This window comes from Stegodyphus dumicola, chromosome 4, assembly GCF_044657685.1.
Source record: "Stegodyphus dumicola isolate Sdum_Otavi_A_Nest chromosome 4, ASM4465768v1".
Classification (NCBI taxonomy): Eukaryota; Metazoa; Arthropoda; class Arachnida; order Araneae; family Eresidae; genus Stegodyphus; species Stegodyphus dumicola.
In genome coordinates, this window is record NC_140771.1 from 117945767 (window position 1) to 117973194 (window position 27428).

Sequence of the window (27428 nt, forward strand, 5' to 3'; positions counted from 1 at the left end):
AGATAAAATAAATATTACACTACACTGAATTATAACTTCTGAAAACTGGCAATTACAGTCAAAAGTTCTTAATTCGGACACCCATAAACGGACCTCAAAACTAAAAACTTTCTGCGCATGCGTCGCGTTTACGCATGCGCATAGGCGTTTACGCGTGCGCGTAAGACCTTTACGGCTGCGAATATACATGTGCGCATGCGCATAATACGTTTACGCATGCCCGTTTAATGTATAAAGGACGGTAGAAGCTAAAATTATCTAATTATCTATTTCAGTTAATGTTGCAGATTGCGTTGTTCTTTAATCTTCGAATTGTATCCGGCTTATGATTTTTTGCAGACTGTTAGAGCAATTTTATAAAAGTAAGCTTAAACTTCCGATTATGTCTGATATATATTTACTAATATGTAAAGGATCTACAAAGTGAAAGTATGTTTCGAAGTCCATTAAACAGAAAGTGGAATTGCTGCAAAAAATGGATAAAGACATATCCTTTGATTATCTAATCATTCCGAAATATGTTTATCAATTTCACGCTGCGCTGCGGGGGAAGGGAAACGACACGGCGCGCAATGAATTGAAAGTTGATTTGTCAGCACTATCCTTATCTTCAGGGCAGATGTTTTTATTTTATTTGGCTTATAATTCTTTACTAAATGTAGTATTTCATCTCGATGTACTCGGTCTTTGATATGATTTAAATCAAGTTCCTAGTCATTATAATTCGCTTCCGATAGTGAAGAAAGTGACTCAGAGGTTATTGATTTGATATTTGAAACGAAAAAATTTCGATTGACAAATTAGTCGGTATTCTAGACACAGCAATTGTAGGACTTGAACAGCGGAACTTTGTAACTAAACAAGAAATTATGTCTGTTTAATAGAATTAAAGAGAAAGTATTATCACATGAAACGAAGCAAATTAAACAACTTACATTGAAAGAAATGTTTAATAAAATAAACAAATAAATATTTAGCTTTTTCGTTTTGTAAATTTTGATACCCTTTAGATCATAATTCCTCTTTATTTCATAAATTATTTCATAAATTCAAAATTTCATATTTTTAATTTTATAATTTCTGCATGCCATCTTACCAGATTTAAACTGATGATCTATAATCCGGAAAAATCGATAATCCGGAATCGCCGAAGTCCCGACGAGTCCGGATTAACGATTTTTGACTGTATTATGCAGCAAGGATGATAAATACTTCAATAGAATAACAAAATGTAGCCCAATGAAGATTCAAGAAAAGATTAAGAAATGCTCATGTTTTTTATTACATTGCTCCTTAAGCTAAAAAAAATTTAGAACTACCGCGAGTGATTTGTTTTCTCATAAGCTCAAGATTTGATTATCTCTGAAAACAATCATCTTGCAGAGGTAAAATGGCAGTATCGAATAATTCTAGTGAATCTAAAGTAAAATTAAATAAGTTTTGTACACACACTGCAGTTAAAAAAAAAAGTTGTGGTTGGATAAAAATGCACTTGAGTTACATATGCGGCATTAAACTGACATTTCAAGTTTAATAATTAAACGCAAAAACAAATTTAGATGGAAAAATCAAAATTTTATGCATGCACACACACACACAGGAGGGAGGGTAAAGATGAAACTTATTTGTTTATTTTTATTAACAACAATTTATCCTTGCACTGTAATACATAAAAATTATAACTATCTCTGCCATATTCACTAAATGGAAAAAATGAATAAAAGTTTAGATTAGGATATTTGAATACAGCAAAGAACATGAGGGCTATCTGCCTCCCCTAAGGAAAAATGGCTCACATTTACGTTACACACAGGAAAAAACTATACAGCCAGTACTTTCACCTATGATCAAACTTCCAGCATTCAGCAGTCTTAACTACTCAGCTACATGTGGGACTAAGTCAATAATCAGAATTAATATTTAGATATTCTATGACTTGAACCTAAGTATAATATATAGTGTTCATTAAAATGTTTTAGGTAAATCTAATAAAAAAAAAAAAAAATTTTAAATGTTTCATTTACTGATATTTTATGTATAAAATATATGTCTTCTAGAAAAATTTTAATTGCTTAGATAAGGAGAAGTCTTTTGAGTAAAAAAAATCAGTATGTTGGGGTTCTCCATCCACACATTAATAGTTCAAAGCACATTGAAATCATTAGAAATGGGCTAGCCGTAAAGGTGGTTTTTGGTTTTTCTGGATCTTAAATAGAATACCAGCCATAAAGGTAATTTTTATCTTTAGATAGTTAAGTCGCTTTTTCATAATCATTAAATGCTATGTTACAGAAATTTAGGTCAGTTATCTAATTTGTGATTATATTGCTCAAATGTGTAAAACTTAGTTAAAATTTTGATGTAAGCACAACATCAAGATACCACACTATCTTGAACTTTTAATTATATCAGTCTTTGGAAGTTTTAAGGTATTTAATTTTTAAATGTGTGAGTAGTAAACTAATACATATCCATGTCATAATACATTTTAAGCTAATAATGAAATGCAAGATCATCACAAAGAAATTGGATTATTTTTATAATTTAACTCAGAAACATTAAATCATTATTTAGCATTTTAATGTACATTTTTGAATAAGAAACTTGATTATACACAGATCTAATGCTTTTTTAGAATGAATTATAAATAATTGAGGACATCAGCATCTCCTCAGCTGGAAATGTAACCAAAATTAACGAAACCACAGCACTAACAATTCTGTTATTAAATCAGCTATTAAATAACAAATATAATTACTAATTTTTCAATAATTTAAAGTGATTATAAAAATATTTCACATTATAATATAAATGTTTCTTCCTACAAAATGGTAAAAGCATTAAAATTATTGACTAGCTTTTGAACAATTAAGTACTATGTGACGTTATTAGATTATTTTGAAGCAGGAGGTGTGAAAAATATGCAATGTTCTCACAGGAACCCTGGAACTCTCGACTATGCATCGAGTCTGTTTTCAATTACACCATGAAGACATGTGGAAGGACAGGAGAAAATACTTTATAACTATCTTACAAGTAAATGATCAACAAACATTTTGAAAGGAACAGAATACATCTACAAAGACAAACTATTAGGACAAACTGGTAATATTTGAGTTGATCTTCATTACTAAAACAACCTTAAAATACAAGTTCTAGTAACCCAGTACAAACATTAAATCATTATTTACCATCTTAATGTACATTTTTTAAAAAGAAAATTAACTATACAGAGATCTAATGCTTCCTTAGAATGAATTATAAATAGCTAAGGATGTCAGCATTTTCTCGCCTAGCAGAGGAACCTATAAATTCAAGAAATCAGTGTTACCTACTCTGCTATTAAATCAGTTGCATGTTAAAGTTTTAATCTTTAATTTGCACAGATTTAATCAATATATATACTAATTTTTCAATAACTGGAATAAAATCTTTAAATCTGTTTATTTTTATGGAGTCAATCAACAGTTTATTTTTGTATTTCTTATATCAAGTGCTCAGAAAATATCCAGTACGATCATTATGTATTAGTTTCTATACTATATTAACTTATCAGTTGTATTTTGCTGTTTAACTTGAAGCGAAAAATTAAAATCAATGATAATTAGCTTTTAGTTGCCTTTCATTTTTTAATTAATCTCAAATCAAACATAGCTCAGTTTGCTTTATAAATGAAGCTAGCTATTCAACAGAAAATTCTTCAGCAAAGCATGTGAGTGCTATTTGTCAAAAGGGAGGAGTACTTTTGTGGAGGACTTTATAGAGGAAACTGGTTGGTATCCAAGTTACACATTGGAAATTTGCAAAAATGCTCATGTAGCCAACCCTTTCGATTGGAATCCAACTCAGGTCAAACTATTAGTATTCAGTAACTTTACTGCTTGGCCACTGATGGGATCCAAATCAAACATATGTTTAGTTATTAAAATGAGCTATTGAACAGAAAATTCTAAAAGAAACGATAATTACTTATCCAAACAAAAGTAACATAAATTTATCCAAACCATTTTAATTTGCTAATTAAAGGATATTTAAACAGTTTATTTATAATTTGAAACCATGCAATATGATTTCTTAATTTTTTACAAGGTTTAACCATATACAACATGATACACCATTTACTTATTATTAACTAATTGTATGAGGTGCATAGAAATTTGATGAAAATCTCAATTATAAAGTATAATTTACATATCACAATGACAAGTTTACATAAGTAGTTGAATCAAGGATATTTTGTTGTTGCATATCTGTTACAATATAAAAACAGGATCAAATTAAATTAAGATAAATTAAAATTATTAAACATTTATTTTTATACTTGTTTTGTGTTATAAAAACCTGCTGAAATCGGTGTAGAGTAATAGCTATTTTGATTATTCACAATTTACGAATTTTATTTGAGAAAAGATAACGTAAGTTCAAAATTATAAAAGAACAATCTAACTATGAGATGATAGAAAATAAAATTAGGACTAATATTTTGAAACTACATTTGTTCAAAGATTAATAAACCATGCTTCATATCGAAAGACATTTGATGATCCTGATAAAATCTTAATTCAGGAAATACTGAAAAATTATTTCAGTGATACGAATTATTGTTATAGTATTAAGTGATTAAAAAATATTTCAGAGTATACTGTAAATGCTTCTCCTTATAAAATAGCGTTTAATACGTTAAAGCATTAAAATTAGTGATTAGCTTATGGAAAATTTCTGTCTGCATACGAACAACAAAGAACAAAAAATTTCAGTAAAGAACAAAGAAAATGCGCGAAGATCCCAAAATCACGACAAATTGGCGACATTTCAGTTGCTCTTCATTACTATGACAAACATAAAGTTCTTCTTCTAGTAACCCGGAGACAAAACTCTTCATCTGAACGTCATGCGTGATTGACATTCATTATAACCAATGAGAGGGTGCCATTTAGTAGGAGGAGCGAGAAGAGGTCCGGTTAATAACGTGTCCCCAATTCAAAGCATCAATACCGTTGCTTGATTATTTAACCAAAATGAATCTAACTCCGAGCCACGAATGTGACTGCCTAGGGCAGGAGTCGGCAACCTTTTGAGTTGGAAGAGTCAGAAATTACAATTTACAAAATTTCAAAGGTTTTAAAGACCCACAAAATTTTTTTATTGCCAACAATAAATAGTACTCGCATAAGTAAAGTTTTTGATAAAAAAACTAATCTATTTATTCATAAGAAAAAATATCTATTTATTCATATATAAATAGTGTTTTTCACAACAAATTAGATAATATATATAGGGCATTATTAGATAATTACTTATTATTTAAGTAAAAAATTAAAACAATTAAACATTTACTTAACCAACACTAACTTGTACTTCAATAACAAACAATTGGAGAACAGCAGTGGTTGCGAATCTGTCTGATATCTGAAGGAGGCTTACCCGGATATTTACCGGCCTCAGGGCAAATACTCTCGACACACGAGTGCTATTGACGAATGAAGGGTTATTGTAATTGGCTATTTATCGCCGTACTGGTTATTTTTTGTTATCATACTTTTACGTATGTTGTAATTGCCATGTGAATGGGTTTGGGGAAGTTTTTATAAAATGTTTACGACTCTTCTCTTTAGTGGTATAGTTTGTAGCAAGAACTTAAGATTATCATTATTACTAATCAGTAATTGCATTAAAACTAATCAGTCTGCTCAAAAAATGCATTAGATATGTGATTTTACTCATGCATTATTTCTTCGTACATACACAAATAGAAATATATATTTCTGGCATATATGTATATAATATTTGGAGTCTGCAGTAGTTTTTAAATGCATGAAATTTATGAAATCAGATTGAAATCTGTGTTATATTTTATTATCTATTTAATGGAGAGATACTTATTTATTACTGATTTAATGGAGAGATACGTTTTATTATATTACGTTTTTATTGTCAAGTGGAGTAATCTTTGAAATATTATAAAAACTGTATAATGGATTGTTTTGCTAAGCAAGTTTTTTCCGAACGCTCTGTTAACTCTTTGTTGAATATGTCCACTGTATTATGAAAAGAAACCTGACATTGTATTAAAAACATATTTCCCTAAAAGATTTAAGGAAGGCAATTATTATTCATTTTCTCAAATATTTGTTTTTATATATTATGTAATGAATGTGGAATATTTATGATTGCAACCTTTGAAATCAATCAAAAATAAATATTTAGGTCAAAAGAATTGTGTATGTAAAAAAACTTGTCCACATATATATTTTCATGTTAACAGAATTTGTTTTTATATATAATGAACAATTATGTGAGTTCATCAATGCAGGGATTCCTTATTGATTTCTACAATATTTGTCCTTGCAATCGTAAAACTGCATATTTGCAAAAAGTATAGATATATTTTCTTTGAAAATAAAAGTAAGACTGTTAAGTAGTGTCTTAGATATCAATTGTTTTATCTTTATTTAAAAATTAAGGCGTAATCGGCAAATTACTGAGAAAATTTAGATGACTAAAAACTAAAGAATTTTGAATGCAAGAATGTTAGATAATTTTAGATATAGATTTTATTGCTTATTACTATATTTAACTACACTTATTAATGCAGCTTATGTAAAATTTACTGTTTCTGTTTAAAAAGTTGTTCTTTTTTACATCCTTTCACTTTTATGAAGAAAGTTGGAAAGCAGAATTATGGTGCAACATTTATTTCATATAATGCCTGCTGAAAAGTAGGACCAATTATGATGTAACAGGAAAAACAAGGAAACCAACAGTTTTAAGGAAGTATCTGCAGATATCAATTTTAACAGCTAGTATCCTAAACATTAGTCAAAGTGTAACAAATTTTTAACTTTTTGACCCATTTGGGCACCTAAATTATAGACATAGTGATCTTATAGATTCAAATAATTAGATATTAATAAGTGGTCTTCAACCTGTCTCCTATATCTTGCACAACCAGATATTTCACAACTCACTTTACATTTTCACTGCCATCTCCTTTACAGTTTCCAATGGACTCATTTTTTTACACGGAATATACATGTACTTCTATCTACATAATCTATGTATTCATCATATGATTGTTTCTTTTATTTATGTTTTATTTCTTAAGAAATTGATATGATTTTAAAAAAGGACAACATTTATATTATAAGAAAATGATTTAATGAAGGTGACCCTTTTCTTTTTACAATGAAAAAGAGGACAAAAAGCGAACAAAGCAGGACATTTGCGTCTTTACAAAATTTTTTTAAAGCAGTCACACGAACCGTAAAACGACTAAAATACAAATAAATTGTTGTTATTATTACTTCTACATCAATTGGCATGGCAGATGATACCATGTTTATTGCATTTGACAAAATATATGTATTACAACCTATGCCTAGTGTTTTCTTTTAGAGTAAATCTGGTAATTTTTCATAGACATTATTTACTCCTTTTGCATCTTTTCCCACCAAAATTTGTATTTGTATTATCTGCTGTTAGTGCAACAACTTTATATTTCAAATTGTTTTCATTTATTACTCTGTATAGATGGTTCACCAAAATTTCTTCGCCCTCAATAGACTTTAAATTAAAAATTTTTATGTGAGTGCCATTGTTAACATTATAATATCTTACTATTATTGGATACAATTTTGTTTCATTATGATTCGATGCCTCAGATAAAACTGTTACAAATACTGCATTTTTCAAGTCTTCTGCAAGTATATTGTCACAATTATTATACTCAGAGTATAATAATTATACAGTGAAAGGAAATTTGTATTTGCATCAGATGTAAATGCGAACTATAATATTATAGACACATTAAAATAAACAAAGTAAAGTGCGCAAAAGTGTGAGGTGCATGACAAGTGTGGCTGCGTGACGTTTTGATATGCCCAGAATGTGTTGTCTGTGCATTTTATAATCATGTTTCTTTGAATTGCACCATCACATGACCATTGACGTGTAACATTTCGAAGCAGCATCTTTAACTAATACAGAGATAAACAGATTAGTTGTAAAATATTGAAAAGGAAGACAGTTGGGAGGACACTTCTTGAAGAAGGACAGAGTCTACCAAATGAGGACAATTGGTCTCCTTGCATGGTGGTTCACATGTAACATTCTTTTCATTGTTACCTCCTGGGGCATAGCTAGAGGGGAGTGAGGGTGGACATCTGTCCCTTGCCCCCCCCCAAGGGGAGCCAAACTGATGTTACTAAATTTTAAAATTAAATATTTTCCGTTCTTAGCAAACAAAAGGGCATGCGAAAACTTCAGCTGGGCACTGAAAACCTTACCTATGACTTTGGTTACATTATCAGCTTTAAGATTTTCCCCAGGCAGATTATTATAATTCTCATACTGTCTTCGGACTAGTTGTAAGACATTTTAGCTCTGCGTATTCCTAAACATTCATGATTTCATTTGGATAAAATTTTCGCGGTGAATCATTTCCATAAGTTTCTTCAGAGTATCAGGTATGAGTCAACATTTCAGACATTAGCATCATATTCTGAAACATAAGCACAGAAGCTAACCATACAGAAATAAATGCCAATGATGATTTAATAGTTGTCCTTTTTAAAAAAAAAAAAAAAAAAAGTATTCTATATAATATCCTTTAATAAAGGTTAGTTTTTCTATATAAATTCACCTTAGCTGCTTCATTACGTTTTACCATTTTGTCTTATTAAAGATTTTACAGCAGTGCTGTTCTTTTGCAAAGTGGAGATCTGTATTAAATTTCTATTTTTTTAGATATGTACTGTTAAATATAATTTAACAGAAATTCAATTATCCTTCATCCTCTCAACATCAGTTTTTACTATTCACTTATATATTCTGATGGACAGAATGAAACCCCTAAAAGGCGAAAAATAAAAATAAGTAATAATAATAAAAAAAGGATTTACAATAAACCATATTGTGATAAATATGATTATTTTGTCATTTTATTTATAATAGAGGAATAAATTACTATTTTAAAAACAAAACAGTACTATGGAGTAAAATTACATAGAAAAAAATTTCCATAAAAAATGACAAATGGTCAAATCAATAGTCATGTTTTTCCTGAATATATATAAACCTTCATATCCAGCATGTAAAATTTTAATAGAAATGTCTATCCAGCAGTAAGAAATAGTATTGACCTAAAATGGCAAGGATGAGTCATGTTAAAGATGTTTGATATTTATTGTATTTTGTGTAACGATTGTAAGTTATATATTTCTTAAATGCAACTGACTTATATCATAAGAGCTTGCTTTTATTTGCATAAAGGCACAAATCCACATACTATTGGAATTTCACTTTGCCAAACAAATTCAAATTTTACACGTACATCCATTTTGATGTTTTCAATGAAAGCAAAAATACCAATCTGCAGTTTGAAAAATTAATCTGGAAATTTAATTATGATCTGTACATTACTTATAATAAGTATAACAAAAGTTAACATATAACACATATGAAATTTTATTATTGTACAAAATCTTTGGTAAAACAATTTTGGAAACTTCTGAAAGTTAATAGTAATTCTGAGAACATAAAAAAGCTTTATTATTGGGCATTAGTAATAGTTATTTTCTTGTTTGAGCAATCTAAAAGCTATTAAAAGAAACAGAAATTGAAAAATCATCAGGAATCATGTATGGTCATCTTAGGGAGATTTTATTACATTTAATATAACTTATGTAATAGTTTACTATTTATATATGTATATGTGCTATTTCATCACTGTGTGCTAACATAAGTTGTCAATAACAATTATTAAATGCAGTGGTTTGTGAAATGGGCAGAAGTTTTGATTTTACTGCTTACTTATTTATAATTATTGATCATTTTTAACAGTTACAGTGAAATCATTGGGGCAACCACTTCCTGAAAATGAGTAATGTTTCTGAGATCATAAATCAAACTTCACAGAATTCGTTTTTAAATATTAAGCTTTAAATATCTCTATAAGATGATGGATTCCATGAAAGATAAGAGCCATGGATGCCCTTCTTGCAGAGATTTCACTGTGTAGATATTTAGTTATTGCTATTTCATTACTCATTATTTGCTTCTGCTCTCTCACATAAACTATATGCATGATGCTTAAAAGATTTTCAGAAATATGTTTAATAAAAATTTATAATTTTAATCCAATACAGTCAAAAGTCGTTAATCCGGACTCGTCGGGACTTCGGCGATTCCGGATTATAGATCGTAAGTTTAAATCTCGTAAGATGGCATGCAGAAATTATAAAATTAAAAATATGAAACCGTAATTTATGAAATAAAGAACAATTATGATCTAAAGGGTATCAAAATTTGCAAAAAGAAAAAGCTTAATATTTATTTGTTTACTTTATTAAACATTTCTTTCAATGTAAGTTGTTTAAGTTTTGCTTCGTTTCATGTGATAATACTTTCTCTTTAATTCTATTAAACAGACATAATTTCAGTTACAAAGTTCCGCCGTTCAAGTCCTATAATTGCTGTGTCAAGAATACCGACTAATTTGTCAATCGAAATTTTTTTGTTTTCAATAACCTCTGTCACTTTTCTTCGCTATCGGAAGCGAATTATAATGACGAGGAACTTGTTTTAAATCATATCAAAGACGAAGCATATCGAGATGAAATACTACATTTGGTAAGGAATTATAAGCCAAATAAAATAAAAACATCTGCGCTGAAGATAAGGATAGTGCTGACAAATCAACTTCCAATTCATTACGCGCCCGCCGCCGAGCAGCATGAAATTGATAAACAGATTTTCGATTTCAAAACATACTTTCGCTTTAGATCCTTTACATATTAACAAATATATATCGGAAATTCTATTTGATATAATCGAAAGTTTAAGCTTACTTTTATAAAATTGCTCTTACAGTCTGCAAAAAATAATAAGCCGGATGCAATTCGAAAATTAAGGAACAACGCAATTATCAACATTAACTGAAATAGATAATTATTTAGCTTATACGTCCATTATACATAAAATGCGCGCGCGAAAACGTATTCTGCACTTGCGCACACTCATATGCGCAGTCGTAAAAGGTCTTACGCGCACGCGTGAACGCCTCTGCGCATGTGTCAACGCGGCGCATGCGCAGAAAGTTTTTAGTTTTGATGTCCGGATTATAGATCATTCCGAATTAACGACTTTTGACTGTAGTATATATTATTACATTTTTTTTCACATTTCAGAAATGTTTAATATGGAATTTTTATTTACTTTCTCAAGGGGGAAAAAAAAAACTTAGCATCATGATGTGTTAATGAAATAAACATCCTGAATTTTTTATTCATACATAATTTGTCAATGCATGATCTCATAAAAAAGTTCTCAGATTTAATATTTAAAAATTATGGAAATTTTTAACTTTTTTTAAAATAAAAATTCTTGTTTTTAATGTAATGAATCTCATTGCTAATGTTGGAAATAAAGATAAAATTGTACCTAACAGATGGGAGATTTCACTGATATGAAGTTATGGCATTAAAAAATTATTCCTGTTAGCATAGAGCTTCTGATAATAGTATTCAGACTTACTAATACTATTTCTAATATCTAATAGTTTGAAAAGACAATAGAACTTTGTTAATTCAAAATTTGTGATAATTTAAATTTAGATATCTCTTTCCCTGATGAGTTGTTTTAAAAATGTATACTAACTTTTCTTCATAAATCAAACATAACTTTGATAATTCAAAATTTGTGATAATTTAAATTCCTCTTTCCCTGATGAGTTTGTAGAGCCATTAAGTTATTTTAAAACAAGAGACATGAAAAATTAGCAATGCCCTCTCCGGGAATCGAACCACGGACCTCTCGAAGACCCGCCAAGCATGCAGACCAATACACCACGAAGGCACGCTAAGAAGGTGGGAGAAATATGTTATATACTCCCCCTTTTAAAGGGCACTGTTGATTAATCACCAAACTCTAGTGGTGGAGAATCGTCATCAACCATCATTTTTAGTTCAGGCGGCACTATAGAGATATTGTTTCTTTCTTTTTTTTTTTCTTTTCTTTTCTTTTCTTTTTTTTTTTTTAATGCAGTAGAAGTAAAAAATTAGCGACGCCTTCACAGGGAATCAAACCACGGACCTCTGGAATACGCGCCCAGCGTGCTGACCACTACACTACGAAAGCATGCTAAGAAGCTGGGAGAATTACCTTATACACTTCCCCTTTTAAAAGGTGACTGAGGTTTTATGGGACCCACTCGCCAAATCCTGGGTGTGGAGAATCATCATCCACCACTCTTTTAGTTTGAGTGCCACTTTAGAGACATTATGTATTTTTTTGGAAGCAGAAAAGATGAAAAATGAGCAATGCTCTCGCCGGGAATCCAACAACGGACCTCTGGAATACGCGCCTAGTGTGTACATCATGAAGGCATGCCAAGAAAGTCGGAGAAATACCTTAAAAGTTTTATCAAAAATGGATACTAACTTTTCTTAATAAGTCAAATTTCCTTGGGTGCTGTAATCAAAATTTCAATCAAATTTTCAATTTACTCAAAATTCAGAATTTTGAGTAAGTTTATTTTTCCCCCTACTTTTTCCTATTTATCCTAAATTCATAGAAGTTGTTCAAACTTCTCAGGAGATTCTAATCAATTGAAACCTGGAATGTTAACAAATATGTAGAAGTCTTCGGTAAAAAATGAACTTCCCCTTTTCGTCCTGACAAGCAAATGAAATATTGTAACATGAATACAAGTCTGTATCTCAAAAATCGTCCAGAAAAGCATCCGTTCTCTTAGCAGATGTTCCTTACACACTTTGCTTTAAGTTAATTGAAACAAAATCTACCGTGGTATGTAATTTAAGTTCTTCGAAGGCAGTGTTTTGTCAATATTCAAATTTTTTACACATAACAGTAATATTTGTAATAAATATTTAGAGATATCATGTATCATACAGCATTATTTATTAGGAAAGAACACAATTCTTGGTTTAAGGATGCTAGCATATGAGAACACTGCAGCTTGGTTTCTTGATCAATGCTATATCTTTTGGTACCTCTAAATTTTAATAATAAATTATTAGTGCTATGTAACTCTTGATTACCTTGGCATTAATTAAATCACACTGTTTCCTTTGCTTGGTCCTAATACTTATATAATGTGCCGTATGTGACTTCAGAAAAAAACCCAAGCTGTTGTCAAACTAAAATGAGAAGCAATGATATAAGAAGCATGATTGCCAGTGCCCAACTTAGCCTAAATGGGGACTTTACCAAAAACTTTTTTGGGACCCTCCTATGCTTTACTGCTTCAAACACGCGAACTTTTTAGATATATTTAAATTTTTATAGTAATAAACTTTCTAGTCGATTAAGGGCCCTTCTGTGATGTGGGGGCCTGGGGCAACTGCCCCGTATGCCCTTGCCTTAGTCAGGATCTGATGATTACATAACCTACAAAGTACATATTTGAGGACTATATTTCCCACCTATTTGAGTCCCTACTGTCATACTTTGCTTTCTTCCTTGAAATTGGTATTATACTGCTAGCTGCTAAACTTGCTATACCATGACTGCGGCAAAATGTCAAATTTGCCTAAAGTACTACATGGTGGGATGTGCAAATAGTTAATGATGAGCATTCTAGCGCATGCACACAAAGCAGGTATGAATAACATCTGTATTGTGTATAATTGTAAAGTCACACCGCGATTTTCATTTAGAAATCACAACTGAACATCGGTCGTTTGAGTATTACGCCTACATATTATAAACGAAAAACTCCTACCAGCACCTGTCAGAAATCGACTGCTCGAGGATTGGAGGGTTTATCGGTCCACTAGCGCCTAGAGGACAGCCATTTTGTCTCGGCTTTTGCGGGATTGTACAATGACTTCACGTGCCCTGAGTCAGGAATTTGGCTCCTCATGTTCAGGACTACGAGTGTCTGCACAGACCGCGCTATGACGTCTGCAGCACCACGAACTGTTAGGACTGCGACCGTTATTGCGGTTTTCAATTGATGATGCAGCAGAGACAGACGTACGTACCAGTAGATTGACGAACGACAATATTGGACACAAGAGTACCACCACATCCTCTTTGTAGAGGTTCTGCTTCAACATCATGATGAAACTCGGTTCTGCGTCAGCCATCATGATGGACGTATCCATATATGGAAGTGTAGCAATTTTAACGCCCAAAAGCAGAGTACTTTAACCATCAGCTGTGTGCATTTAGAAAAATTATATGATCATCATGAAACATGCAAGAGGAATGAGAATACAGAAATGAAAATACGATGGAAGCCTATGAGTCTACGCTTAGTCACCATGCATAATTGGTCTCAAATTGATTGAAGAGCATACTTCGGAACACAAACTACACTCTTTTGCAAAAAATCCAAGCACCATGAAGGAAGTGGTTGTTTTTGATGAAATTGAATATATGTATAACTCATACACAGGTAATAAACTGATTAAAAGGTAAAAGTTATAGTACCTGTTCATGGCTCACAATCACCCATTGAGTGTTCAAGTTAGTAGTTGGTCGAACCGCCTCTGGCGGCAATGCATGCTTTAATTCGTCGAGGCAAGGAATGGTAGAGGTTCCTAATGTCATCCTGCGACACATTCTGCCAAGCATTCATCAGTTGTCGCTACAGATCTGCAATATTTTGTTCTGCCCGAATCTGGCGGCCTACCATGCCATAAAGATTAAAATAGTTCAGACCCGGCAATAAGCCATACAGCATTGAATGCGGTGACACCAAAGGGTGTCTAAAAACTATTTAGCGATCACTCAGCCCGAGTCAGACCTTGGTAGTATCATTACGAATCCCTACCGCGCCTGAGCGCGCACTGAACAGAACGGTGCTTGTAGTTCTGTGAAGGCCGCTAATTTTCTCCATATTCCACTCCCAACGTATGCGCAGAATAAGTGAGCAGCGTGGGGGAGGTCAGGTCCGATTAACTCGCATAAGTAGAGCAGCCAACTCATGCATTGCCGTCTCTTCCCTACGTCGACGAAGGACCCACGGAGAGGGACTGATAAACATGGCCCAAGATCCCTAAAAGTGAACTCCTGACGATTGAAAAAAAGACAACTGTAAAAGAGACAACTATTCACTGACGGCAATGAAATTATGCTCTCAGAAAACAGCTATTAGCACTACAGCTTACCACAATATCGCTGCCGATCACATTCACTCAGGACCAGGTTCGGAGCCTGTGCAGCCGTACCGGGCGGTAGCACTTAGAGAAGACAAATTTTTTAGAATTTAGGGAGGCACTGGGCGGCAGAAGTTAAGACAGCAAAGACTGCACCGTGGGGCAAAGAACCTACCATTGGCCCTGCATACACTCCTTCATTGATGCTATTCCACCAGATGCTAATGTTAACTTTCAAGAGAACGATAGTCACCGTGCATAATTGATCTCATATTGGCTGAAGAGCATATTTCCAAACATAAATAGTGCCAACTCAATTCTTTGGTTTCAATCCTATAAGCACTTTCAGAAACAAAATTGAAACATAATTTCGAAACTTGATGACAAGAGTTTTTAATTGTTGATCAGGTTTATGCGCGTTGTCAAATGGTTGCAACTGTCGTCCTAACACGCCTCATGCATATCACTTTTGGGAAAAAACTGAAGATCTGGCAAGCAAAAGGGACGTTGTAATATTAAACAGACATTCCTTGGAGGCGTTGGCCGCATGCAGCTGGCTATTATCTTGCTCAAGGATGATCGCTGACAAATGCCATAGTTTTGGCAATACAGAAGTTGGCAGGATCTTGTCCATAAATCATTGGGCTCTTAAAGTGCTGCGAAAGTTCAGTACAAATTTGGTTATTATAGAATTTGGCTGCCTAGATAATAATGCCAGTATATACAGAGGTATGGTTGTTTTACGGTGACAAAGGGTACACAGCTCACTGGGACTTCTATGCTGAATTAAGGTAAGCCAATCTTCTTTCACGTATGAATCCCAAGCTAACGAAAATCATAATTCATCGCAGAACATGATCCAGTTCTAACCCGATACATTCGAAAATTATCAGCCGCAACACCAGAATAAACGTTGCTCTCAATGCCCCCTCTCCGGGGATCTACGTCGGAAAATCGGGAAGCTACTGTCTAAGATCTATACATAAGCAGTTTCGGCCACGTATAATCAGTCTTTACAGGACTAGAACCTACGTTCATTCAGAGAATGTTTCAGGACCATATGGCATCATTCAGGACCTGCAGGGACCATATGGCACCATTCAGAACCTGCAGGGACCATATGGCACTGTCTTGTCTGCCTATTGACTGTAGGTCGCAACATGATTAGATATGAGGCGTTTTCATTGGGTCATTGGCTCTTCGGTCCTCTGGTGCACTTAGTAGATGGAACAACATATCAAATATAATCATTGAAACAGGACTGGTACCCAGCTGGAACTATTATTGACTGAGCGTTATCTTTCGTCCAATGTTATACATATAAAGTCCGTAGGAGACCGCGTGAGTTACGTCTGCCTGAATGGTCTCCTGCAGATCTGAGGATTTTTTCTGAAAGTTAATCCAGGGCAGGAGCTCGTCTCCAGTGTTCTATTCTGCTCTCCATGCCTAGGAGTTATGGATATTGCAACAGACGCCAAAAATTCAAACCACCTTTCCTTACAACACTGTTTTTTAAAACTACACGTCTAGAGTATGTAGGTAAGTGATGCTGAATGGTAGAAGCTTTCAACTAATTTGCAGTAACTCTTGCTATCCCACGATCCTTCCCAGAAACTGCCATTCTAGCTCTGCGTCTGTCCTTTTGGTGATTCTGAATGCCTTATTGTAATACTTAGTAACAATACAGTTCTAACTGTATTACACTCTTGTCAGAATTCTGGTTCTCAGGTCAGACGATGCATCAGTAAGATCAGTCCGTTCCCATGAAAGTGGTAATGCAGTCACTGTCGAATTTATTCATTTGGATTATATTGAGTATTCGGATACATTCTCATTAGCTAATGCAAACAAAACTGTTAAATAAGTAGTCAAAGTCATAGAACGTTGACACGTTAGTCGATATGCTTAACTGAATAAACCTTGCTCAGGCAGTTTTAAGTAAGACAAGAGAAGGCTTATATAAGCACACTGTTTTTTCGGGAAATGAGCTTGTCCTCACCTACACTGCTGGCCATTAAAATTGCAACACCAGGAAGGAATGATGCGACGAACGGTAAAAGCACGTGAAAGGAAGAAGAGATTTGGTATGCAAATGGATTAGAATTTAAGCGCATGCAAGGAGGGAGAAAAGACATCTGACGTATTGCATAAAAAAAGTTGTATAGTGGATTTCTCATTCGGAACGCGCTTTGTACGGCCAGAGTTTTCTCAGAATATCGTGTTATGCCTCAAATATTAAGACGAAATTCTTACCAGCAAGAGTCGGAATATGGTAGAGGCAGGATTGTTTCCCATAGAGAGTGTGGATTATCGTTCCGCGATATCGCCCGTCGCACTGCTCGACATCCAATCACTGTCATGCGAATATATAATCAATGGGTTGCTGAGGGTCATACTGAACGGCATGCAGGATCTCAACGCCGTCTCCTGACTAACGCTCGAGAGGACAGACATATTGTGAGGTTAGCCTTGAAAAAAACCGCACAAACACATAACGAACCATTAGTTAGGAAATGGGTATGTTTGCAGTACGCCGAGTATCCGCTCGTACGGTGCTTCGACATTTGCAGCAGAGCAGTGCTTAAATTGCACCGGAGCCCAGTTCTGGTACTTCTCAGTTTTCAAGATAAATTACAATTCTAGCCGGAGTGCACCGGAGCCCTAAATAAGAAGGCTGCGGCAATTCTTTTATGTAACTGAATAACAATTTCCGTAGAAATTTTAACTCGAAAATTTTATTTTTAGCAATAAAATTATATTAAAAATCGCTTATGACATTTTAATTTGTCGCTTTACAATTATTTTAGTTTTAATTATTTCAATAAATAATAATTAATTATCTAATAATTATCAATTAAATTATAATGAATTATATAATAATTGTTAATTGAATAAAATCTATAAACTTTAATTAAATAGCTATTAATTAATTTGATTATAATTAACTGTTTAATTTTAAAATTATTAATGAGTTTAATAGTCATTTAATTTATTTATTTACTTTTATTGCTCTTTGCTGGTGGTCTTCCATAGGGCTCCGGCACTTATAATTTTAAAATTTAAGCCCTGCAGCGGAGTGAACTATCAACACGATGACCGCTACTTTGGCTTCCCTTGAAAATGCAGCATAGAGAGAGACAGTGATTCTGGTGCACCAAACGACAAAGCTGGATAAAAGAATGTCACAATGTTGTCTTTTCAGACATGTCCTTGTTCAGCGTGTGATATTCTGATGGCCGTATATGTGTCTGGAGGCAGCGAGGAGACTGCACGTCGTATGCCATACATATCTTTTTGCAATAAATATCTTTTTTGTATTTGCTTTTCTTCACAGTGTTGCTATTTTAATGGCCAACAGTGTACTACTGAAGTGTTCCTAACTGAAACATGTTTCGTTGAAAACTGCGTCTCGCCTAGCTAGCGAGATAATTTTATACTTAAACGAAAATGTTTCGTTTGAAGCACTGTTTCTCGTTTGATTTCTATAAAGAACCGGTTTTCGCATAAGTCAACTGATCAAACAAAGATTATATATTCGACGTTGTATGCATAGACGTTCTTTCTGCACCTTCCCACGCATTGACTGTATTCTCAAATTGCACATAAATTCTTCTAACACTACATTTCCTGAATGTTTACGCCAGCCCAGAAATTTTACGAGTCATTCATTTTAAGTAATATAGTCTGCTTCTTATTCGATCTATTATTTTTCTTCCAGTCTTTTTTAAATTGCTAATTCTTCATCGATTTAATACATAGCACTGTTGATTTATGTCATAGTGAATGAACTTCATTGCGTTTTTCTGTGATTACATTTCGCTTATTTTGTGACATTGCATCCCCTTTTTTTTACCAGAAACAATGAACTGTTTGTGTTTTCTGAAATATTAATGCTAGATAATTCATTGCTATGCAGCAACTTGATCAATATGGTTCAGAAGAACCGACTCACTTGTGCCAAGATTCGAACTTCAAATAAGCTATTTTTTTACTGTTATGCTTAAGTACATTAAGGACACTTGAAATCTGTCAGTCCAAAAGTGCTCTGATGTGGATGATAGAAAGCAAACAAAAGGTGTAAACCACAGGAATCTGTCTTTTCGGGTTTTATGTATCGAATCTAAGAAATAATTACCTATACTGCTGCAACATAAACACCACAAGTAACAGGTATAAAGTTGCACTATTATGAATATTCAAGATCTTTCCGCATGTAAAGACTCAGAATAAGTTAACACCACACTTATTGATATGTATAATGTATAATATAGGCAAATGATAATCTCCTTTTCATTGAGTTAGAATGTCATACAATAAAGAGTCCATGTTTAAAAGCATCTAGCTAATTTCCTGGTCTTAATCCCATATCAAGTAGAGTTATACCTGACTTACCTCGATATTTCATCTCGATATGCTCCGTCTTTGATATGATTTAAAACAAGTTCCTCGTCATTATAATTCGCTTCCGATAGCGAAGAAAAGTGACAGAGGTTATTGAAAACAAAAAAATTTCGATTGACAAATTAGTCGGTGTTCTTGACACAGCAATTATAGGACTTGAACGGCGGAACTTTGTAACTGAACAAGAAATTATGTCTGTTTAATAGAATTAAAGAGAAAGTATTATCACATGAAACGAAGCAAAACTTAAACAACTTACATTGAAAGAAATGTTTAATAAAGTAAACAAATAAATATTAAGCTTTTTCTTTTTGCAAATTTTGATACCCTTTAGATCATAATTGTTCTTTATTTCATAAATTACGGTTTCATATTTTTAATTTTAGAATATCTGCATGCCATCTTACGAGATTTAAACTGATGATCTATAATCTGGAAAAATCGATAATCCGGAATCGCCGAAGTCCCGACGAGTCCGGATTAACGACTTTTGACTGTACTCAGTTACTTCTCAAGTTCCCAAAGTTTCTATTTTGTATTTCAATTGTGTTTCTTAAAATGTTCATCATTATTTAAGATTTTGTATCCTGCAATTACATGGCATAGTGTAGTAGTGTAGAAAGAACATATTACATGGCATAGTGTAGTAGTGTAGAAAAAAGACAAATTCCATAATGTCTTCTTTCTGCACAATCTAACTCTAATATTTCTATTTATGCAATAATTGTATGGACTCTTTCTGGATAGTACTACATGTTCAGCTCAAGTAATATTTGCTCTTCACATTATTCACAGTGAATAAGCACAAATCAATCTACTAATATACCCGTGTGGTGACCGGGTGTGAAAGAATAGTCCCAATGTAGCTCATACATGTCGTAAAAGGCGACTAAAATGGGTACCCAGCGTCTGGGGGTATAGCCGGGCACCCTGCCCCTGGGGATTATATCAGGGAACTGGTCCTCCAGGTTGGGGGTTGGGTGTGGGGCTAACTACCCCACCCCATAAAAAATCTCACTGTTAAGAAATCCAAAGATAGAATTAGCCGGACTGCTTCTACTGGAAAACGACTTGGAAATGGCCTAGGGACTTTTCGTTTTGGAACATGAAAAATAAGCAAACAGACTAAAAGTTTGAAATGTTATTGAAATAATTAAATAAAGAATGATGAAGTGTGACTGCAAGGGACGTCCGGTATCCTTTTCTGTCATTGCACTTTTCCTGACATGATAAGGCTCTACCACGTACACTTTGGTAACGAGGCTTGGAAACCTCGGCTAACACCTTGTTGTTTATTAAAAAGAAAAAGAGACATACAGCAATAACTATATTTCATAATAATAATTTTGACCCAAGCTCTATAAATATATTATGATATTAATTTATAAGTCTTTACAAAGTTATATACATAGGTCTTTATAACATTTCACCTGTATAATAGTTATATGATATATGATTTTAAAGACTAAAAAATAAATTTGTTCTGTTTTTTCTTTCTTTGTTTCAGGTATTCATAACGAAGAAAGGAGTGTTTTTATCATGAAATGGCTCTCAGGTGTAAAAATGCATAGGATATATCTTAGTTTATTGAAGTTAAAAATTGGTGCTTTGTGGACTAAAAAATATGTGCAATATCCATTGTCACACCACTCTGTTCAAGAATATCGATCAGTCCTGAATGATAAAGAAAATGATTAACAAAGGAATATCTAGAACTTGATTGTGTGCATGATTTAATTCCAAATATAAGTATTGGAATAATTCATCCTCCTTATTTTCAACAAAAACTCTTCATTTGGTAATATACATTTGTGCTTATCAGTGTGGTGTCTTGTGTAACAAATCGTCAGTATTATAAAATAGATGGAAAGATCTTTGATTATTGCAAGAGCTTTATGTGCTGAAGAAGTAAAAAAATGTCCCAGATAATTGTGGATATTATGAAACTGAGTATCATAAGAATGGAAAAATATTTCTTAAACAAATTACCTTGTGATGCATGTAATGGGTATGTTTATTTTATTTCATATAACTGTAAATTTAATTATTGATAATAAGCAAACTTTTTTTTTTTTTCTTCCCTAAAATGCCATTGGTGTATTGTCATTATTCTATATTGACATGTATTCTCTTACATTTATCATTGAAACCAGAGATTTTATAATAGAATATGGGAAACTTGTGTTGAAGGCCTGTTGATTGAAATACAAGTGACCATTACATCTTTGGAATTTGCATTCTCATTGCCAATTTTGAAAAGACATTCTTTTACATTTTCTTAAAAAAGTTAACATTCTAATGACTTTAGAAGTAAACATTGGCGACTTCATATGAACCAGTCTCTTGGCGAGTTTAGCAAAAAATTTGCCGATGGCTTCCCCATAACAGAACTGTACTGGATTCTATACCTGAATATTGCATTAAAAGGAGAGAAAACCATTTATTATGAAGATAATAAATGATTCATATTACGAATGTTCATTTCTTATAATGATCGAGTTTTATGTTCTTGCATTGTATTTCTTTTGTGTCAACGCAGAATAAATTGTGTCGGATTTCAGTTATAATGATATGTGTAAAGATGCTGTAATAAAATTTGTTATAAATGTACTGTTGTGTATTTTTCTTTAGCAGTTGAATTTATGAAAATTTGTATTATTTTCTAACAAATAAAATTTTATATTTTAATATAAATCCATCTATGGACATTACAACAGATATTATATTCTGGAAAATAATTTATTATGCCTTTTCAAAACTAAGTTTAAAATGAAAACAAACTTGAATGCATAATAATTTTTAATGAATAAATAAAATGGGAAATATGAAAAGTGTTCTGACATGTCACATTAAGACTGCAATCAAATAAAGAATTCTTTATACGTGCATTGGTTTTTGTTTACAATTTGCATAGTCTTGATCTAAATTCATTTTAAAAAATTTGGTGTCATGATGAGTAGTGATTTTAGGTAAAAGTTTACAGTTGGGTGTCCATTGTATTTTGGCGATTCTTTTTTGACACTAAGATTGGCGTCAGGAAGGCACAATTTCAAAATGGCCGCTATACAAAACCAAAATAAGAAGTCAAAGAATCGCACAAGTCCACCAGTGGGCAAGCGGTAAAAGCCGCTAAACACTGGTAGTTCGGTCCAGGGTTTGAATCCCGGCAAATGGGCTGGCTGCATGGGCGTTTTCGTGGCTTTCCCCATGTGTAACTTGGATATGAGCCAGTTTACCTTAAAAAGACCTCGGTTTAATCCTAGTATCCGGTGCACACAGGATTTGGCTACTTTTGGCGACTTTATGATGAGCAGTAAAAACTATATGTCCATATAGTTTTTACTGCTCATCATGGGACATATAGTATCATCATGGGACATATAGTATAAGTAGTAAACGCGTCATTCAAAGAATATATATAGTTATACATAGCATATACTATGTATATAGTGTATAGTATATACATAGACGTTCTTTGGGTCATTTTTGGTGTTGGCGATAAGTTTCAAAATCGCACCAAGGCTGCACCGTATACTAGGATTTTAAAAGTTTAATCCTAGTATCTGGTGCACAAGGGATTTGGCTACTTTTGCCCACTTTATGATGAGCAGTAAACGGGACATATACGATGAGTAGTTAAACAGGTCATTTTGATGTTGGCGATAATTTTCAAAATTGCACCAAGGCTGCACCGTATACTAGGATTTTAGCAAGACCTCCACGGGGCATTCCTCCTTTTCCTGTAGTGCCTAAAGGCGGAGCATGTAATAAGTAAAAGGAAAAAAAAGAATTGCACGAACTCTGTGTCCATGTACACATCGATATGTTTTCACTTAAAAAAGCATCCTAGAATTGCACAAACTAGGCATTGTGCACTGCCTTAAATTTGTCCATGTACACATCAATCTATTTTCATTTAAATAAGGAAGCTAAAACAAAGTTAAAACTATCATGGTAACCTGAAGAAAGGTTTCACTGCCAAAATTTAAAAAAAAAAATGTCGCTAATCAAAGGGGCACCCAATTCTACACTAGAGCCTGATTTTATTTTCTTAATATATATATATAATGTTTAAAAACTGATATCATTTTTACTTTAAACAATATTCCCGAAAATATATGCTCTCTTTTGTGAAATGTTTACTTTATAATCTGTGCAAAATATTACCATAAATAAAAAAAACTTAATTATTTCTTAAATATAAAGTAATTAAATATTTTTATTATCCCTATGATTATAAGAATTATAACTGAAAGGGCATAAACAAAAACACAATTAAAGGAAATGCAGTACTGAAAGTTTCTGGTTAGCGAATAATTTGCAACAGAGCAAGCCATTACAATACTATAAGAATTGATTAGTAAGGTAAACATTAGTTGAGCATTCTTCCACAGTAGCAATAAATTTTTCATTTATAATTCTTAAAACACGCCAAAACAGATTCACGATTGGTGCCTCTGATTTAAGGTCACACAAAAGTAAATTTGATTTAGCAGACCAAGAGATATTCCATGTCAAATTTACGAGAAAGATCTTCACCAATGTTAAGCTTATTATCTAATATTCATAACAGTTTGGTTAGCTGACTATCACAAAGCTCAAAAGTGCTATCTGCTCATGGTGAAGGACTTTCTAATGAGAACTGGCTTGTATTCACTTTATACGCAAAAAAAAACCAACCATGCAGACAGCATGTTCAGAAAAAGAACAGAAAATGTACTCTTAGTAACCTTAACCATTCAGCTACTCGTGGGTATAACTATTGTTCTAAGAGATAAGCAACAATTTTTCAGCAATAACTAATGTACTTTTTCACAGACAGAACTGAACAGTAAAAACTTCTTAAACTGTCGATTCAGATTCTAATTTAGTTTCTTCCTTTTAAAAGCAGGAGCTTCAAAACTTTCCTCATGCTGCTTTTTATTTTGAATAAGCCTCTTGAAAAAAAAAAAAAAATTCCATGTACAATCAAACATTTTATGATCTTTGTTTTGATATTGTAACAGGAGGGAATATTTACCTCATCTGATTTTGCATATTTATAAATTCTTCGTCCATAGTTATATTTCCACATATTATTTTGTCTTGAAAATTTTGAATTATTTTTTCACATAGAAAGCATAATTTAAAAATTTCAGGAGGACTTTTAAATCCCCCCTAAATTTGCAAAATTAATTAATTAATACTGCTAATTAAAACATATTTCCTGTTCACACATTGAAAATAAATTTAAAGTAACTATAGTTAGAAATACAACATGAAGGTTTACTATAACATAAAAGCATGATAATAGGATCAAAATGATGCATAGAATATTTAAATTAATACTTCTTCAAAATGCCTAGACAAATACACAATTTATTTATCTTAATATAACGAAAAACCTAAATAATTTATAATTTAGATCATAACTATGTATCCAATTTTTAACAAAGGTGCAAACCAACAGGTTTGGTGACAATACATCAAAATATAGCATGCGACTTTAAATTACCAATCGTAGAGTAAAATTGAAACACGAAAAGTCATATCACATTTCTAACCAAGCACAAAATTTACATGAAATGTAGTGTACAATTTTACAAACGATAATAAAAGAAACATCACAAACAGTATCGGCTATAATTTACTGCACAAACACACACACATTCCGCAGTTTATTTTGTATTTATAAAATCATTTGATCATTAATAAATGATAGTTAAACGAAAATGCACGTTTTAAAGAAATACGAAGAGTAATTTATTCTAACATTCTATGAGAAAATTCGATGCTGAACTTACCTCAAAAACATGCTTCTGAGACCGGAATCCATTGATTTTGACGAGAATTAATTATCCATTTTCTTCATCTTTCTTCATTTTTGGCGAAACGTCCTAAACTTATTTTTTGAATGATTGGAACAATTTGATGCAACACATCCACCCATATTTGTCAAAATTAAGTCGGAATCGACCAACAAATATGTCAACAAAAGGACACTGTAAAATAGCGATAGCAACAAGCACGCTTCGTTCGTTACAACGGACGACGCATCAAATCCCCGATGACCACAACTTGTGACGTCACAAAACCGCCATTTGGCTTGTAGTAGAGTCGGTGTTGACCAAACACACTATTCAGCAGCACAATTCTTTCTAAGGCTCCTATATACCAGGCTGAATCATCAGGCATTCGCTATCCCAAGTGGGAGATCAAATGGCGGCTGTGTAGTTACGGTGCAACAATTTTTTGTGTTTTTTTTTGTGTAAAATAGGCGGATGTGCAGCTATTAATTGTTCAAATCATTCACGGAAAGGTCATACATTGGTAAAATTTCCTAAAAATGAAGAAAGAAGAAAAATATGGGTAAATAATTGCCGAAGAGACAATTGGAAACCTGGTCCAAGCGCTGAAATTTGCTTAGTAAGTATAATGTTAATTACGCCTTGATTTACAGTTTATATCTTCTCTGATGTTTATAATGTGTAAGTAAAGTGAAATTCTTGTGTACAATAACCTAAGTATCTGCTAATTTCTGTAATAATAGCTATAATTAAATTAGTCTAGGGTTAATGTACCCGTCGCCAAACATCGCCAATGTGGATGTTTTGAATGTGGAAAAGAAATTTCTCTTCTAATATAAAGCGCAAATTTTGTTTTCCTGTGCTAATTGTGGAAATTATACTAATGTAACATGAAAATCATTAGCATATTGAAATTTATTAAAAAACAAATCATAATTTGGAAAGTCAAGATAAAATCTGAATGTTTGCTAAAGATATATGTAACATTATACTATAGTTGCAATATCGTTGGAATGATATATAATTTTTTTCTTTATTTTATAATCACTATTGTTAAAAAGTTAGATGAGTTTTTTATGCACGGTGCCCACTAATGTTTCTTGGTTAAAATAACTTCCAGAATTTTGACATTGACATCTGAAGTCAATAGAATAAATTGAATAGTATGAGACAAAATATATATAATCTGACTTCAATAATTGCAAGTACCATATATTTATAATCACAGTATTATACAATTTGGCAATGGAGTAAAGATTTAGAAATGAATGCAGAACATTCAAATAAGCACAGAAAACTTGTGAAACTGCATGTGTATTTTTCAAAAATAATTGTAGTGTTTTTAATGCATGTGTAGTGTTTAATGCATGCATAACAATCAAATAAATCTGCCTATAATGATGAATTTCAAAGGCCAAGCCAAAATCCTTTCATGAATTTGATACTTCTAAAGAATGTGATCTCGTCAAATTAAATCCTCATGACATTGATAAACAGTTATTACTGATATGTGTTACAAAGCAGATTTTTATACATGATAAATAATATTTTCTGAAGCGTTATTTTGTGTTGTCATCTCTAAATAAGAAATTGCCTACAAATTCAGAAAGCTACTGAACTACGTTCTAGAGTTTTTAATAACTTTAATTGGATATGTCTGTGGGGATGTAATTTAAAAAATTGTCGTTTAAACTGGCCTTGATGCTTTTTAAAATGCATGTTGGCACTGTGCTTCGAAATTAGGCCTATGTTTTGAATGATTAGAGAATTAAAAATTAAATATTTCAATTAAAGCAATAAACATTACTACAATTATAACAAGAATCATAGTCTGCTCTAATTATAAATGTATTTATCGGCCTAGTATCTTAAAAGTTGGGTGAAGTGAACTCATATTTTCTTATCTATTGTAAGAGCACTATAGCAAGAAATATAAAGTTTTATTTTAGTTGTTTTTAATTTTATAGCAAAACACTACTTCATTTAATTTTTGGATAATGTTCTAAAGAACACTTTAAATTATAGGCAAAAAATAAATATTGGATAATTAAATTCTGCCCAAGCTTACAAGGTGCTGCTGCTGATATGTTAGACATGGTTTGTTTATTGTTTCAGTTTT

At 32.5% G+C, this 27428-nt stretch overlaps 1 long non-coding RNA gene across 4 annotated transcripts; it reads left to right on the forward strand.

Moving 5' to 3' along the window:
- Positions 1 to 5376: 5376 nt before the first annotated feature.
- Positions 5377 to 22133, forward strand: LOC118198126 (uncharacterized). Of its 4 annotated transcripts, none has more exons than XR_015040752.1 (2): positions 5377 to 5493; positions 21031 to 22133. It is a non-coding gene; the product is annotated as an uncharacterized LOC118198126 (long non-coding RNA). The 4 variants fall into 4 exon arrangements; XR_015040753.1 differs by having other exon boundaries at positions 5464 to 5487; XR_015040751.1 differs by having other exon boundaries at positions 5481 to 5617.
- Positions 22134 to 27428: the final 5295 nt, after the last annotated feature.